The 16,589-nt window shown below is 48.6% G+C and overlaps 2 long non-coding RNA genes across 3 annotated transcripts; both read right to left on the bottom strand.

Annotated features, from left to right (window-relative positions):
• Positions 1 to 8,920: 8,920 nt before the first annotated feature.
• On the bottom strand, positions 8,921 to 11,374 carry LOC310764949. 2 transcript variants are annotated; one of them, XR_014549379.1, is made up of 3 exons: positions 10,552 to 11,374; positions 9,848 to 10,296; positions 8,921 to 9,212 (listed from the first exon to the last, which is right to left on the bottom strand). It is a non-coding gene; the product is annotated as an uncharacterized lncRNA (long non-coding RNA). The 2 variants fall into 2 exon arrangements; XR_014549380.1 differs by having other exon boundaries at positions 8,923 to 9,212; positions 9,885 to 10,296.
• A 1,950-nt stretch (positions 11,375 to 13,324) lies between these two features.
• On the bottom strand, positions 13,325 to 15,788 carry LOC310765906. Its single transcript, XR_014549869.1, has 3 exons — positions 15,404 to 15,788; positions 13,988 to 14,052; positions 13,325 to 13,437 (listed from the first exon to the last, which is right to left on the bottom strand). It is a non-coding gene; the product is annotated as an uncharacterized lncRNA (long non-coding RNA).
• Between the last annotated feature and the right edge of the window lie 801 nt (positions 15,789 to 16,589).

Raw genomic sequence — 16,589 nt, 5'->3', positions numbered from 1 at the left:
AAATAATAATAAAAAAATTATTATTTATTATTAGTTACAATCGTAATGGTTTCCTTATATACATACAACACTACACGTAATGGTTCAATTAGGCAAAAAAGCATATCGGTTACATTTCACCCACTTCCATTAGACCGACAGTGTTACATGTCCAACAACATAGTCCTTTAAATAGGTTGGGCACTTGGAAACTCTGCTGGACCGGCGGGGACCGGTACCCAGGTCCGGGGGGCCACCCAATTCTTGCTGAGGCTGTGGTGCAACCCTAGGTGGCGTTGAACCCAAGTCCCCTGGATCCGCTGCTGTGGGTGGAACCTCTGCGAGTGGAATTGGCGGAATGTCAGGCACGGCAGTGATCTGAGTCTATGGGGAGTTCGGCAGACCCTCTGAAACGGCTTGGTTTGGCTCCCCGCCCGCAGTCTGCAAGAGAGGTGTAGGTGGAGCCTCACCATCTCTAAGTATCTGTTACGGAGCCACAAGGGCGGTTGGGGGCACCGCGGTAATGTCCAAATCCCCAACCCTGCGCCTAAGCTGATCTATGTGCCAGCGCCACAAACCTCCATTTTCAAGTGCCACCTGGTACGAGCGAGGTCCAGTGACTCCCACTACTGTGGCTGGCACTCAAGGAATGCCCCCCACAAAATTCCAGGCAAAGACCTGGTTTCCTGGAACAAAGGACCGTGGCGTGTTAGCACAGCCCGGGGGTTCAGCCACGGCAAAGTCCGGGTGCAGCCGGTCAAGCGGAGATCTGAGGTGGCGGGCCATAAGTAGTTCGCCAGGACTCCGCCCTGTGGCCGCATGAGGTGTGATGTGTTGCACAAACAAGTATTCAGCGACTCGCTCATGCCAGTCTCCCTGGTCCAGGCGCGCCAGTGCCTCTTTTGCTGAGCACACCATTCTCTCTGCTTGCCCGTTGCTGGATGGATGAAATGGTGCCATTTGGGCATGGTGGATACCCAGTCCCAAAAGGTACCGCTCAAAAGTGCCTGACGTGAACTGTGGTCCGTTGTCGGAGACAAGGACATCAGGACACCCATGCTTTGCAAAGAGGCCTCACAGCACCCGGATAACGGCCTAGGTAGTGGGGGAGGGCATCAGGGCCACCTCCAGCCATTTGGAATAGGCGTCCACCACTACCATAAAGGTCCGGCCGTGAAAGGGGCCAGCAAGATCGATGTGCACCCTCGACCCGGGTGTCTTTGGCATCTCCCAAGTGTGTCCCTTAGCTGCCGGTGGTGCAGGCCTCTATTCTTGGCACGCTTGACAGGCAGAAACCCAGGCAGTGATGGCATCGTCCATGTTAGGCCACCAGACGTAACACCAAGCCAACGCCTTCATTTTGACTAATCTTTGAGTCTTTGGGGAATCACGACACAGTCTCCCCACAGCAGACAGCCGCGATGAGCCGAGAGTTCATGTTGTCTGGTTGCGAACGGCTGAAACTCTGATGCAAAAGGCCCTTGTGGCCACCCCCTCCATACCCAGTTGAGCACACGGCTGATGGTGCAATCCTGGGCAGATGCGGAGGCCACAGTGGCAGCCGATACAGGCGCTGCCGGAAGATCCTCAGTGAGGAGGAGCGATGAAGCAGGAGCCGGGTCTTCCACAAACACTGGAAGAGGGCAACAGTTGAGGGCATTGGCATGGCCCATTGATTTTCCCGGGCGATGGACGAGCCGGTAGTGGTAGGCAGCCAGGAAAACAGTCCATCGTAGCATGCGTGGTGAGAGGACTGGTGGAGTTGGTCGATCACCGGCGAGGAGGCCCAGGAGCGGCTTGTGGTTGGTGATGAGGTCGAAAGTCCTGCCGTAGAGGTATTCATGGAACCTCTTCACTCAACCACCTTCGACCACCACCAGTTGGAGCAGGATTCCTTTTGGTGTACCAACCTCCCTGCTGCACCAGGGATTCCCTGCCTGAGCTGCTTCAGGTCATGGCAGATGTTCTCCTGGAGACACCTAGGGGATTTTAACATCCATGCCGACACGACCTTACAAGGGGCCACTCGGGACGTGCCTTACACCTGGTGTTCACCTCTAGTGACGTGGGTGATCTGACACTAAGTAAATGTGAAACAAAAGAAGTGCCATGGTCAGATCACTTCCTGGTGCAACTGGACTTCTCCGCAACCCTTCCCCTCTGCAGGGAGGTGGGACCAATTTGGATGGTTTGCCCCTACCACTTAATGGATCCAAATGGTTTCCAGAGAGTGGTAGGGGATGCTTTATCCCATGTTGATGGCCTTTCAGCTGATTCCCTGGTGACCCATTGGAATATGGAGTTAACCAGGGCTATTGACTGTCTGGCTCTGATGCGTCCTCTCTGATTGCATGGAGCCCGGACAGCCCCATGATTTCCCACAGAGCTGAGGGTGTTGAAATAATCGCTGAAACGGCTAGAGCGCTGGTGGTGGAAAACTCACTCTGAATCGGACCGGACATGGGTTAGAGCTCAATGTCGAGCCTACCAAGAGGCGATGGTGACGGTGAAGAAGACTTTCTTCACCGCCTGTATTGCATCTGCAGAAAATAGTAGCAGGAGACTCTTTCAGGTGGTTCGCAATTTAATGGAACCACCTTTACCTTTGGGGCCTTGTAAAGACCCCAAGATCTCCTGCAATGATTTTGCAAAGTTTTTGCACTTTTGCAGTTCAGCATGCCATACCTTGCCAGCAGCTGCACAATCTTAGTTCTCTGGCTCAGCAGAAAGCTGCCATCAGTATCCCTGCACACATCCACGCCCAAGTAAGTTTGAACACAACCCAAATCTTTAACCTTGAACTTCTTGCCCAGTTGTGTGGAAAAACTTTTGATTTGATTGTTTTCTTTTCCCATACGCAAAAGGTCATCAATGAAAACCAAACAGAATTCCTGCTTGTCTCCTGCCCCATGAACATACATGCAGTTGTCAGCTATGCTGCGTTTAAACCCTAAAGATACCAGAGTTTTGTCCAAGCACTTGTTCCAATTGTAGGCAGACTGGCGTAAGCCATACAGAACTTTGTGTAACCTATACACCTTGTCTGCACCTGTCTCAAAACCTGGCGCTTCAGACATATACAGCTCTTCCTCCAGGTTTGTATTCAGATATGCAGTCTGGATATAAAAATGATTGACTTTGTACTTGCGTTTCGCCACAATGGCGAGGAGCAAGTGCATGCTCTCCCTCTGTGCAGTAGGTGCAAACACCTCATCAAAGTCAAGCCCTGGCCTCTGGGAAAAACACTTTGCTACCAGGCATGCCTTGTGTTTAAATCTGCCTGAAGCAAGAGGCTTTAACTTGAATACCCATCTGCACCCCACCGCCTTGTGGCAGCGAAGTGGATGTGAACACCTCGTGCTCCTGAAGAGATTGCATCTCTTCTTTCATTGCCTCATCCCAGAGCAAAGCTTCTTCTCATGGCAACTCTAATACCATACTTCTTGGTAACTTTGAGGTTCACAAGCTGCCTGATACGCTTGAGCTAAACCAGCTTTGTTATCAGTCAGGCGGCACCCCCTTTGTGCTTCTTTGTTGTTGTTTTTTAAATCATTTTTATTGATTTTACAATAAAAACAGCCAATTAATATATCCATATCATAATCCAATTAAAAACAATAAACTAAAATAAAAAAACGACCAAATTACTGTCCGAATTATTAATTATAATTTTTGGGGGGGCTCTCCACAGTCTGGACCTTTGAAGTGTATCTCCAGTATCTTCATTCCTGCCTTCTTCTTCTTGTTTTCATATTTTCCACATCTCTATCTTAACGCTTTAAAGTTCTCCGTCTCTGGCTCTGCGATTCCCAGTCATGTCAGAAATCATATATCTTTTCATCCGCCTAATACAGCTTTATTTGTGTATATATATATATTTTCAACTGTATATATACATTTCAACTGCCAGCACAGCTTTCCCTGACGCCATTCCAATCTTCCAATCCAGGCTGTTGTCCAAGTCTATCGTCTGAAGTTTAATGATACAGCAACTCCGAAGTTGTTACATCATTCCAATCCAGGCTGTTGTCCAAGCTTTTCGTTTGAGATTTAATAACATAGTAGCTTCCACATTGTTAACTTATTGCTGTAAATTGTTGAGCATACTGTTTGCAGTATTGCAATGTAAATGAACTGTATTCCACAGATATAAGTCATTTGGCGATTGATCGGCCTCTCGATGACCACACAATCCCGCCCCCCCGGGCCCTAGACATCCATTCAGCCTTCTCTCTTGCTCATAATGAAAAACTTCTGCAAACAGCTGCACTATATGTTGTCCGAAATTGTTATCTCAAGTCATTGTAAAGTCAGCCAGCAAATATTTCCTGCTTCCCTCAAAAAAGGGAGGAATTCTCATTTTTCCATGCTGCGTCATATTAACAACCGCCGTCTTGTTTCTTCTTTCATCTTTATCAAGTCTTTCAAGTCTAAGTAAAGCAGTTGAATACTTAATTATAGAAGTCCATCTGTACTCTTTTTTTTTAGAAAAAAAAGGTTTCTTAATGAGGCTTGGCATAGAAAACCAATTGTAGATAATAAATAACAACAACAACAACAACAACAACAATAATAATAAAATATAAATAACAACAACAACAACAACAACAATTTATTTATACCCCACCCATCTGGCTGGGCTTCCCCAGCCACTCTGGGCGGCTTCCAAAAAAATATTAAATTACTGTAATACATCAAACATTAAAAGCTTCCCTAAACAGGGCTGCCTTCAGATGTCTTCTAAAAGTCTGGTAGTTGTTGTTCTCTTTGACATCTGGTGGGAGAGCGTTCCACAGGGAGGGTGCCACTACCGAGAAGGCCCTCTGCCTGGTTCCCTGTAACTTGGCTTCTCGCAATGAGGGAACTGCCAGAAGGCCCTCGGTGCTGGACCTCAGTGTCCGGATAGAACAATGGGGGTGGAGACGCTCCTTCAGATATACTGGACCGAGGCCGTTTAGGGCTTTAAAGGTCAGCACCAACACTTTGAATTGTGCTCGGAAACGTACTGGGAGCCAATGTAGGTCTTTCAAGACCGGTGTTATATGGTCTCGGCGGCCACTCCCAGTCACCAGACTGGCTGCCACGTTCTGAATTAGTTGTAGTTTCCGGGTCACTTTCAAAGGTAGCCCCACGTAGAGCGCATTGCAGTAATCCAAGCGGGAGATAACCAGAGCATGCACCACTCTGGTGAGGCAGTCCGCAGGCAGATAGGGTCTCAGCCTGTGTACCAGATGGAGCTGGTAAACAGCTGCCCTGGACACAGATTTGACCTGTGCCTCCATGGACAGCTGTGAGTCCAAAATGACTCCCAGGCTGCGCACCTGGTCCTTCAGGGGCACAGTTACCCCATTCAGGACCAGGGAGTCCCCCACACCAGCCCGCCTCCTGTCCCCCAAAAACAGTACTTCTGTCTTGTCAGGATTCAATCTCAATCTGTTAGCCACCATCCATCCTCCAACCGCCTCCAGACACTCACACAGGACCTTCACCGCCTTCACTGGTTCTGATTTGAAAGAGAGGTAGAGCTGGGTATCATCTGCATACTGATGAACACCCAGCCCAAACCCCCTGATGATCTCTCCCAGCGGCTGCATGTAGATGTTGAAAAGCATGGGGGAGAGGACAGAACCCTGAGGCACCCCACAAGTGAGAGCCCAGGGGTCTGAACACTCACCCACCCCACCACTTTCTGAACACGACCCAGGAGGAAGGAGCGGAACCACTGTATGACAGCTGTATGACCGAGGCTGTTTAGGGCTTTAAAGGTCAGCACCAACACTTTGAATTGTGCTTGGAAACGTACCCAGTTACCTGGGTCTTCTTTTTCCCACTATTTGAACATGGGGACAACATTTGCCCATCTCCAGTCTGCAGGGACCTCCCCTGTTCTCCAAGAATTCTTAAAGAACATAGACAAAGACTCTTGAGATTATATCCACAAGCTGCTTTGGTACCCTTGGCTGCAGCTCATCAGGCCCTGGAGATTTGAATTCATTTAAATCTCCAGGTGTTCCCGGACCACCTCTATTCCTATCTTGGGCTGCAGCTCTGTGACAGATAGCAGAGCCTGGCCACAGTCTGGTGATGCAGTCCCTTAGAATTCCACCAGAGGGCTAGAGCCTTTCTCTGATTGGCTATCAAGACAGCAGCCAGAGGGGAGGTGGAGACAGCACTTTGGGAGGGAGAACAAAAGGAGCCGTTTCTGAGAGAGTGTTCCTACTGGATGTATTATGAGTATATAGCCTCACTGTAAAGGCAGCTGTGCTGTGAGGAAAATGTCTGGTGGCCATTTTCTGCCTTTGGAACAGTTTGCTTGTGTCAGAGCTGGGCAAGAAATGTAGAACCAAATATATTTCAAAAGCATAATTTGCTTCCCACTGAAAACAGAGAGAAGCACTCAAGAAAAACTAAAATAGTTTTGGAAACTTATTCCCACAGAACCTTGGATCAGACCATTGCCTGTGGAATTGCAACTTACTGCCTGGAGGTTAGGGGGGCAAGTGGCTCTGGTGGCCCCCTCTCCTCCCCCACCCCCATCTTTCAAGAGAGGGAGGGGTGAGCAGCAGCTGCTCCCCCAAGCAACAGGTGGTGCCAACTCTCATGTCTGCATGCTCTGTGGGCAGCCCTGTTGAGGCCCAACCTCTTCCTTGTGGCTCAGAGAGAGAGAGAGTGGAATGAGCAGCTGTTCTTGCAATAGACAGACAATGGGTCCACTCACCCACTTTCGGGGTTAGCACCTTGTTCCTCCCAGAGGGAGGGCAGACACATGCCACCGGGGGAGATAAGCCACTGGAGACATGGCTGGCAGCACTTTGCAACTGACATGTTCTTCACAGGATGGTGGAAGGCAGGAGACCAAGGTACAGCTGCTTCACAAAATACATAGTGAGGACCGGCGCCAGGTCTGTGGAGAACCTGGCCCACGCAGCCTGGCACTCAGAAGGGAAATGCTGGACAAGGCAGGAGCTGCAGCTGCTTTGCCTCGTGGTGGGGCTCTTTAAAGTGTTGTGCCATTATTATTATTCTTAAATAATTTAAAACTGAGACTGGCACCTGTAGCTGTGGACCCCAATGCTTGCTGGGCCCTGCTAGGTGCTAATGCTACATCTGATTATGATTGCACTAAAGAAAATGCAAAGGTTGAGCTGGCGCTGTAAGTTGTGTTTCTTACAGGGCTAGTAGACCCCTGGGCACGAGACACAAGAGAACTATCAGTCTCCTTCACCAAGAACTTTTTGTAATCACAACCAAATAACTTTTTGCAATCACAACCAAATAACTCAAGTAATGGGACCGAGAGTGCCCATAATATGGAATGTACAGTAGGTGTCATGATTTGTTAATGATTTACATGACAGTAGAACAACATCTACAACAGTAGGTGTAACAGGGGTGGGTTCTGGAGACATGGCAAAAAGTCAGTATTTCAAAGAACAATGGAATCTGAACTCTTTGGAGCAGGGGTCAGCAAACTAAGGGCCGCAGGCCGGAATCGGCTCAATTGCCTTCAGGATCTGGCCCACAGATGGTCCGTGGATTGGCGTGGGGATTCTGATCATTCAGGCTGTGCCATTCCCTCCCTTCTCCCTCACACACACCGCAACAGCGCCTCCTCCCGCCCTCCTCCTGGCTTCTCCCCGCCCTGCCTAGAGGAGGAAGGGGGCTGGACTTTGTTGAGCCGCAGTTGGCTGAACACCATGTTAAGCAGCCCCTCTCCGGAGCCAGCCCTTTTGCGCTGCTCAGCATCCGGCTGCCACCAGCCCCTGCCACTCACAAGGCACAGGTAACCGATGTCCTTTTATTTAAAATGCATCTCTGTGTTATATGTGGGGCCTGCCTGGTGTTTTTACATGTGTCCTTGCATGGAATGTTGTGTCCTTTTATAAATTAAAATGCATCTCTGGGTCTCCTTATACAGGGGGTTGTCGAATACACTGAAGAATGTGGTATATGTGACACTATTTCTGTGCACTGACTTTTTGTATTTTAGTTTAGTAGTCACTATTGCTGGTATATTGTTTTTGTAGCTCTGTATTTATTGGTATTTGACTAATAGCATAGGGACGCGGGTGGCACTGTGGGTTAAACCACAGAGCCTAGGGCAGGGGTCTCCAACCTTTAAGACAAAAAGAGCCACTTGGACCCGTTTCCAAAGAAAAAAAAACTGGGAGCCGCAAAACCATTGCATGCGCGCCGCTGCCCTCTGATCTGACAGCGGGCGGGAAGGTGACGTCGGGACGGTGCGTGACTAACGCACGCACCGCCCCCATGCGACGTCACAGCCAGTACAGCGCCTGCCACAGTGGGGAGTGTCGGGAAGCCTTGCCGTTGCCCCCCGAGCTTGTGGGGCTGGCGGTGGGGGAAAGCGCTGCTTTCCCCCACCGCCAACCTCAAAGATCCCTGGAACCTTTGGAGCACAGCTTCGGGGGCAGCCTTTCAAGCCTCCGCAGGGCGGCGGAGGCTTTGCGCACCTTGTGCGCAGCGCCGCACTCCCCGGACTTCAGGCTGCAGGCAGCTGTCCGCAACTCCTGCTGGGCTCCGCAGGCTTGCGGATAGCTGCCCTAAGCCGGGGGTGCACAGCGCCACGCTCCCCGGACTTCGGGCTGCAGGCAGCTGTCCGCAGGCCTGCGGAGCCTGGCGGGAACTCTCACCGGGCTCCGCAGGCTTGCGGATAGCTTCCTGAAGCCTGGAGAGTGAGAGGGATTGGTGCGCACCGACCCCTCTCGCTCTCCAGGCTTCAGCGAAAGCCTGCATTCGCTCCATAGGACACACACACTTTCCCCCTTCATTTTTGGAGGGGGAAAAGTGCGTCCTATAGAGCGAAAAATACGGTAGGTACCGCTCTGGCGGGAAGGTAAACAGCGTTTCTGTGCGCTGCTCTGGTTTGCCAGAAGCGGCTTAGTCATGCTGGCTACATGACCCGGAAGCTGTCTGTGGACAAACGCCAGCTCCCTCAGCCTATAAAGCGAGATGAGCGCGCAACCCCAGAGTCGTCCGTGACTGGACCTAACGGTTAGGAGTACCTTTACCTAATAGCAATTTTCCATCCCTAGGAAATCATGTCAAGTAAAAGAAAAGTTGACTTCGAGTGCAGGGTTTTCAACGAACAGTGGACTTTTGATTACCTTTAGACTTAAGACTGATTTATTTAGTACACTGTGTCTTTCAGGACGTACAGTTACACATAGTACTGAAGAAATGGGGGGGAAATTGCATCAACATTTGCAAAACTCCTCGAAAAAACTACATTATTTTTCTTTTTTAAAAAAATAATTTTTATTAACCGGCCAATCACATCAAATTAAATCACATCACATAAATTCTGAATTACAAAGCCGAATTTTAAATTTTGTTGGGGGGACCCATATTTCAAGATCTGAAGGGGGATTCTGATCATCTTCTTGCTGCTGCGTTAATGTCCAAATCAGTCCAAACAGAGTTCATAATTCTATCCAATCTTATCTTGCTGTTTCCACATCACATCTCGTTCATATATTTTCTCTTTTTTCTTTATGATCTCTTCTGATAGTCTCCTTAAGCCGATAAACACCAATAATAATAATAATCCTGTGTGAATTTTCCGTTCTTCCAATCCTCAAATCGAGATGGTTTCCATATATCATCTTCTTCATAGATAACATCGCTCTTTCCATCATAATCTCGCAAAACTGTCGCTCTTAAGTCCCTCTGAGGAGTTTAACCCACAATATATAAACAGCTCTATTTCTCTCTTTCTCCTCCCAGACTCAAGACCTCCGACAGAACTTCCCAATATGGCGACGGCATTTTTAACTGCGTCATTCCAAAGCTCTTATACATTCCACGCTCTTCTTAAAACATGCTTTGGTTCAAAAGTTTATCTCCACACAGCCTTAAAACTACATTATTTTTCATTGGCACTCGACGAAAGCACTGATGTTCATGATTCTGCACAATTTCTAATTTTCATTCATGGGACAAATGATAATTTCAAAGTCACAGAGGAGCTTGCTGCACTGCAAACTATCAAGGGAACAACAACAGGAGAGGAAATATTTGAAAAAGTTTGTGAAACTGTGCATGATTTGGAGCTGGACTGGGCTAAAATAGCCAGTGTGACAACTGATGGTGCTCCTAGCATGATGGGGTCTATGAGAGGAGAGGTTGCACACATTAACCAAGAGATGGACAAACACAACCATTCACATCCAATAGCCATACACTGCCTCATCCACCAACCAGCACTGTGTTGTAAAAAATCACTGAAGTTGGACTCTGTCATGAAAACTGTGGTATCTTGTGTTAACTTCATTAGAGCTCATGTACTAAACCACTAAACTGTACTAAACCACTAAACTAAACTGCCAACCTAGCCGTTTAAAAGCATGTCAAAGTGCCAGTAGATAAATAGGTACCGCTCCGGTAGGTAAACGGCGTTTCCGTGCGCTGCTCTGGTTTGCCAGAAGCGGCTTAGTCATGCTGGCCACATGACCCAGAAGCTCCCTCAGCCAATAAAGAGAGATGAGCGCCGCAACCCCAGAGTCGGCCACGACTGGACCTAATGGTCAGGGGTCCCTTACCTTACTAAACCACAGTTTCAGGAATTTCTGTCTGAGTTGAATGTTGAACATGAAGATCTTCTGTACCACACAGAAGTCTGTTGGCTGAGTCGAGGAAGAGTTTTGAAATGTTTTTATGACTTACTTCCACATGTTTATGATTTTATGTTTATGAAAAACGATAAAGTACCAGAGCTCAAAGATGCAGATTGGAAATGGCTGCTTGCCTTTCTGACAGACTAACAGAAATACTCAACACTTTTAATGTTCAACTTCAAGGAAAGGGGAAGCTCATCTGTGATATGTTTTCACGTGAAAGCGTTTCAAGCAAAATTAGACCTTCTCATTAAACAAGTGAAGGAAGAAAACTTCTGCCATCTCTCCACAACTCAAAACCTGTTGGCAGGAAAACCACCAGTTGCATTCCCAAACGAAACGTGTGGATTTACTGGAAATTTTGCAAAAGGAGTTTCAAACTCGATTTAAAGAGCTTCACATCCATGAGCAGGGCATACAGCTTTTCCGGAACCTATTTTCTTTTGACGTTGAAACTGCTGATCCAATTTACCAAATGGAATTGTTCGAACTACAAAATTGTGACTCTCTGAAAGACACATTCAACTAAAGCAGCCTCACTAATTTCTATGCATCTCTCCCCTCTGAGACGTATCTGAATCTCAGGAACCATGCACTCAAATTTGCAGCCATCTTTGGCAGCACCTATATCTGTGAACAGACTTTTTCCCAAATGAAACATCTGAAATCTCCAACTAGATCCAGACTAACTGATGAATACTTGCATCACTTGCTATGACTAGCAGTGACAAATATGGAACAGGATATCAACCATCTCATTAGCTAAAAGCAGGCCCATACTTCCCATTGAATTATTTATAAGTTTATTAGCAGTGTGCATAGGAATTTGTTCATTTCCGCCCCCCCCCAATATAGTCCGGCCCCCCGCAAGTTATGAGGGACAGTGGACCGGCCCCTGGCTGAAAAAGTTTGCTGACCCCTGCTTTGGAGCGATGAACTCAGTCTTCTTGACACCACCTGCACTGAACAGCATAGAGCAGCTCATTCTCAGGTTTGTCTTCTGAGGCATCAGCACACAAGTCACTGTTTCTTCTGGTGACCTGCTTGATTTTTCCCAGGCATGTTGCAGTTTAGTAAAGGTAAAGGGACCCCTGACCATTAGGTCCAGTCGCGACGACTGGGGTTGCACCGCTCATCTCGCTCTATAGGCCGAGGGAGCCGGCGTACAGCTTCCGGGTCATGTGGCCAGCATGACGAAGCCGCTTCTGGCGAACCAGAGCAGCGCACGGAAACGCTGTTTACCTTCCCGCTGGAACGGTACCTATTTATCTACTTGCACTTTGATGTGCTTTCGAACTGCTAGGTGGGCAGGAGCAGGGACCGAGCAACGGGAGCTCACCCCGTCGTGGGGATTCGAACCGCCGACCTTCTGATCGGCAAACAAACCTAGGCTCTGTGGTTTAACCCACAGCGCCACCCGCGTTAGTTTAGCTTTAAATGCTGATAGAAGCCATAACATATGAACCAGAAGGGCATGAAATCACCACTTTGCCTCTATCCAAGTGGCCCCAAACCTTCTTTCTGGATGTCTTTCCTAGGTCTGGCTGAGGGGAGTTTATCCGTGCCCTTAGTTTGATCAGGTACACCCTCCTATTAATTAGGGTCTCCTGCTACACCCAAAGGTTGGGGGTTAGGGTCAAGTCTGTGTGAAAGATGGATGAGGGTTTGGAGTGGGTGAGAGTTGAGTGAAGGTTGGGTTAGGGGATTAGGTTGGGGTGGGGTGAGGGTTAGGGCTGGGGTTGGGGTAGGTTTAGAGGCAAGGGTGAGGTTTAGAGTTACTGTTAGATTTGGGTTAGGCCTGGATTTAGTGTGATGGTTATGGTGAAAGTTTGTTAGGATGGATGTAGAGTTTGGGTTAAGGTAGGGGGAGGGGCTGGGGTTAAGTTAGGAATAGGTTTAGCAGGTTAGAGTTAGGGATTGGGGTGAGTTGACGGTTAGGGGGTTTAGGGTTGGGTTAGGGATTAGATTCGGATTCTGTACAAAAATATAAATAGAAAGTGCTGCTGCACTTGGGGGACAAAAGGCAACTAGCCATTCATTATTTATGCCTGTAACCAGGTTGCAGGAACCATGTGGCGAATAGCTTTTCTATCCCAATTTCTAAAACTGCCAGGAAGATGTGTGTTGTTCATCCAGTTTGTATTCTAAAATTTCTACCTTTTTATTAATGATTAGGAACTCTGCCACATGCTCATTACAATCCTTCTTGGATTCAAGCCTCAGATTAAAGAAATCTCTCACAAATATACAATGCATACGCTTGTGAATCCATATGCTTTTTTTGGAAGAAATTTAAGGACTATTTACAGAAATACTATAAAATTGATGAACTTTGAAAAGATGTTGGTTTGAGTTTTGGTGGTCTCTAGCTGTTATGATAAAGATAATGGGGATTAAGATTGTTTAAGTTATTATCTAAAAAAAAAGAAAAAAAGTGGAATGAAAATGAGGTTTATTTTAAAAGGAATGTTAAGAGATTAGGATTTGCTGAACTTTTGGGATGAACTAGAAAACAAGAAGGGGAGGTATGAGGAAGTCAGAGAAATATGTTATTGAAAGACTGCTATCGAAATTGATCTGTTTTTAATATTTTTCTTTTTCTTTTTCTTTTTGTGTTTATATAAAATTGGAAAATCTAATAAATATCTATATAAAACAAAAGTGAATCCATATGCTTTTTCTAAGTTTTGGAGCATCTTTGCCTCTTACCTTCTTTGGTGTAAATCATCTGGGGCCCTGTGAAATTTCTGAAGATGATAAACACTGCTCACTTGTTTTGGTTCCCCCAGGACTTTGAGTCTTCACCTCTATCGGGTTTTGATTTCTTAATACATTAAAAAATGCAAAAGGAAAAAAAAAGCTTTCAAAAATTATTATTTTTTAAATGCACAAATAGAATGCAAAAATGCTAGTATTTCAAAACTTTCTCAGGATGCAAAAAACAAAAATTCAAAATTCAAAAATCAAAAAATCCTGCCTGTACAGTGGTACCTTGGTTCTCAAACTTAACCCATTCTAGAAGTCCGTTCCAAAACCAAAGTGTTCCAAAACCAAGGTGTGCTTTCCCATAGAAGGTAATGCAAAATGAATTAACCCAATTTAACATGAATTTTTACTATCTAACGAGACCATTGGTCCATAAAATGAAAACAATAAACAATGTACTGCAGTCACACAATCCAGCAATCAGTAGCTGAACTAGGTTCCACACAGTCACAAAAACAAACAGAAAAGCACCGCAAAAACAAAAACGCAAAATAGCAAAATCAGACAGACCTCAGCATAACACTCAAAACAGAAGTGTGGCACTCAAATTGGAAGCGTAACACTCAAAACGGAGCACATTCAGCACATTCGCAAACTGGAGCACTTACTTATGGGTTTGCAGTGTTTGGGTTTCAAGTTGTTTGAGTGCCAAGTTGTTTGAGAACCAAGGTACCTCCATTGAATTTAAAGCATAGAGAAAAAAAGGAGAAGCTTGATCCTTTTACAATAGCTTGGCTGTGTCACATCACAACACTGCCATCTATTGGCCAAAGCAGAAATTGCAACAGTAAAACTTGTTTAAAATTCATTTTTTTTAATCGAAAAATGCTCAAAATCTCTCAAAAATACTTTTAGCTCTAAGATTAAGCTACCATATGACTGGGGCCATAACTTTTTGATAGGGAGTTAGGTAGATATTGAATGCTTTACAGTATGGTTACCAGATTTTCTTCAATGAATCCAGGGACACTTTTTTTCCTTTTTTTTAAGTTGAGTAGCAACAGGGAGTCTGTAGTGGGGATGGTGAGGCAAAAGACCCTGGGCCCAAGCACACATGCATATTGTATAAAGGTGCAAAGCCCTTCTTTCACACCCTGTGCAACATAAATGAGCAGAGTTTTTTAAAAACTGGGCAACGGCCGCCTGCCAGCAACTCCCAAGCCTCCCCCAATCAGTCAAAACAAAGGGGGAAGGGGGCAGGAGATCTGTACCAGTGGACATCCCTGGTTCCCCTTCGGCAGTGGCGGCAGCAGCGGCAGTCAGCAGCCCGGAGCCAGCCTGGTAGCGCAGTCGGCTCACCAGCCAGGGCTGAGGCTGGCGCTACCCGTTTCCCGGGGACAGATCTGCAAATCCGGGGACTGTCCCCGGGGACATCTGATAACCCTGCTTTACAGTGATCCCTGATACCCACATGCATTTACACAGTAACAATGGGACCACAGGTACCAGGTTCCGCCCAACTTTTGGGTGGGTGTGCAGGCCCATGTGTGTGATGTCACACAGTGAGAGGATGCCGCAAGGCCTGGCGCAGCTGTGGGAAGGCTTGACGGGGCCAGCCACAGGCCGCAAAATATTGAAAATGGGGGGGGGGAGGGGAGAGAATGGGAGGCCCTTGGGGCCACCTAGATGGGGACCCTGATTGGAGCTAACAGTTGTGTGACTTGCATTCCAATCCGTGAGGCTTGACTTTCTCCTCACGGCCTCTTGCAAGCAGAGTTTAATAGTTTGCACAGCAATACAGAGGCAAATCAGGCAGTGAAGCATCTATGAGAAATTGTCTGCATTAAATCTCTGACACAGGTGACCCCACTTTTTGGACCAGAGTCCTGGCGGGGAGCAGCTTCATGGAACAAGGATCCCATGGGGCAATATTGCCTGCCAGTAGATGGAGAGTAGGGTGCTGCAGTAGTAATAATTAATAAGAATACTAATAATTTTATGATTTATACCCCCGCTTTCTAGCTGTTTCCCCAGCCACTCTGGGCGGCCTGCAGTAGATATAAAAACATAGTAAGACCTCAAACCTTAAAAACTTCCCTGAGCAGGGCTGCCTTCAGATGTCTTCTTAGAAGAGTCAGATCATTTCCTTGACATCTGAAGGGAGGGCACCAGAAGAGTCTCCTTGCAGGGGGGAGGCCTCTGCCCTCTTGACGTGCCCCCGACAGAATCTCACGCTGGCCCCGCATCGGGAGCCCCTCCCCCGTCCCCTTGGCCATCCCGCTCCGCTTCCCGTTTCCATCAGCGCTGCCGTGAAGGGGGGGGGGGCGGCGGCGTGTCTTTGCCGGGGTCTCCGGAGAAAGCAGCCCTCCTCCGAGAGGGAAGCGGTCAGTCTCGGCGCCCTCTCGCCTTCTGGAATTGGCTGAGGCGCCTCCTCCTCCCACCGGCTCTCTGCTTACCCACCCGCTTGGGTTTCCTTCTTCTTGGGTGCCCGCCCTCCTTCTTTTGTGTAGCAGCCGGGGGGAGTCGGGGACGTGTGAGACCGAGGAATCCCCCCCCGGAACCTCGCCTGCTTGGCCTAGCAGCCCCCCGCCCAGCTGTGGGCCTGTGTCCCTCCCTCTGGGCGCTGCTTGGCTGGTGGAGGATGGGGGGAGTGGCCCCAGGAGCTGCCTCTAAGGGGAGGGTCCCCCCTTTGGTGTCTCGGGGGTGTCGGGAGGGGTCTTCCTCCTTGTCTTTTGCAGTGATGCATCCCCCCCCGCCCAGGTAGCCCCTCTCTTGGCCCGGCCGCCCCTGCGGATTCCACCCCGACTTGGCTCCATTGCCCCAGCGGCGATGCGCTCTGGGTCCTGGGCCTCAGGGCCCCCTTCCTCTCCAGCCTGAGCCCCCCTGCTTGGGCCACAGGGACCCCCTGCGGCGGGGCAGGAGAGTCTCCCTCGGGTGCTGGGGAGAAAGGCAGCCCGGCAGGCCGAGGCAGGATTGTCCCTTGCCCCGAGAGCGGCCTGGGGGCGAGCCAAGCCGGGCGAAGGCGGCGGGCCCCGGATCGCGGAGCGAGAGCAGCAGCCCCGCGCGCAGCCGGGAGAACTTTGCCGGGCTAAGCATGCCGCGCTCTGCGGGAGGCGCCGCTGCTCTGGCGGATGGCGCTTGTGGCCGGCGCGCCCCGGGGGCAGCCGCCCTGGAGCCCGGTGGGGCGCCCGATGCCCCGTGCAGTTCCGGCCCTCTGGCTCAGCGGATGCTGCGCAGCTTTTGCCTCCCGCCTCTGCACACGACCCCACG

Source organism: Podarcis filfolensis (genome assembly GCF_964270895.1).
Source record: "Podarcis filfolensis genome assembly, chromosome: 6".
Lineage (NCBI taxonomy): Eukaryota > Metazoa > Chordata > Lepidosauria > Squamata > Lacertidae > Podarcis > Podarcis filfolensis.
The sequence above is the reverse complement of the archived record's forward strand: the minus strand, read 5'-3'. Positions and strand labels throughout refer to the sequence as shown.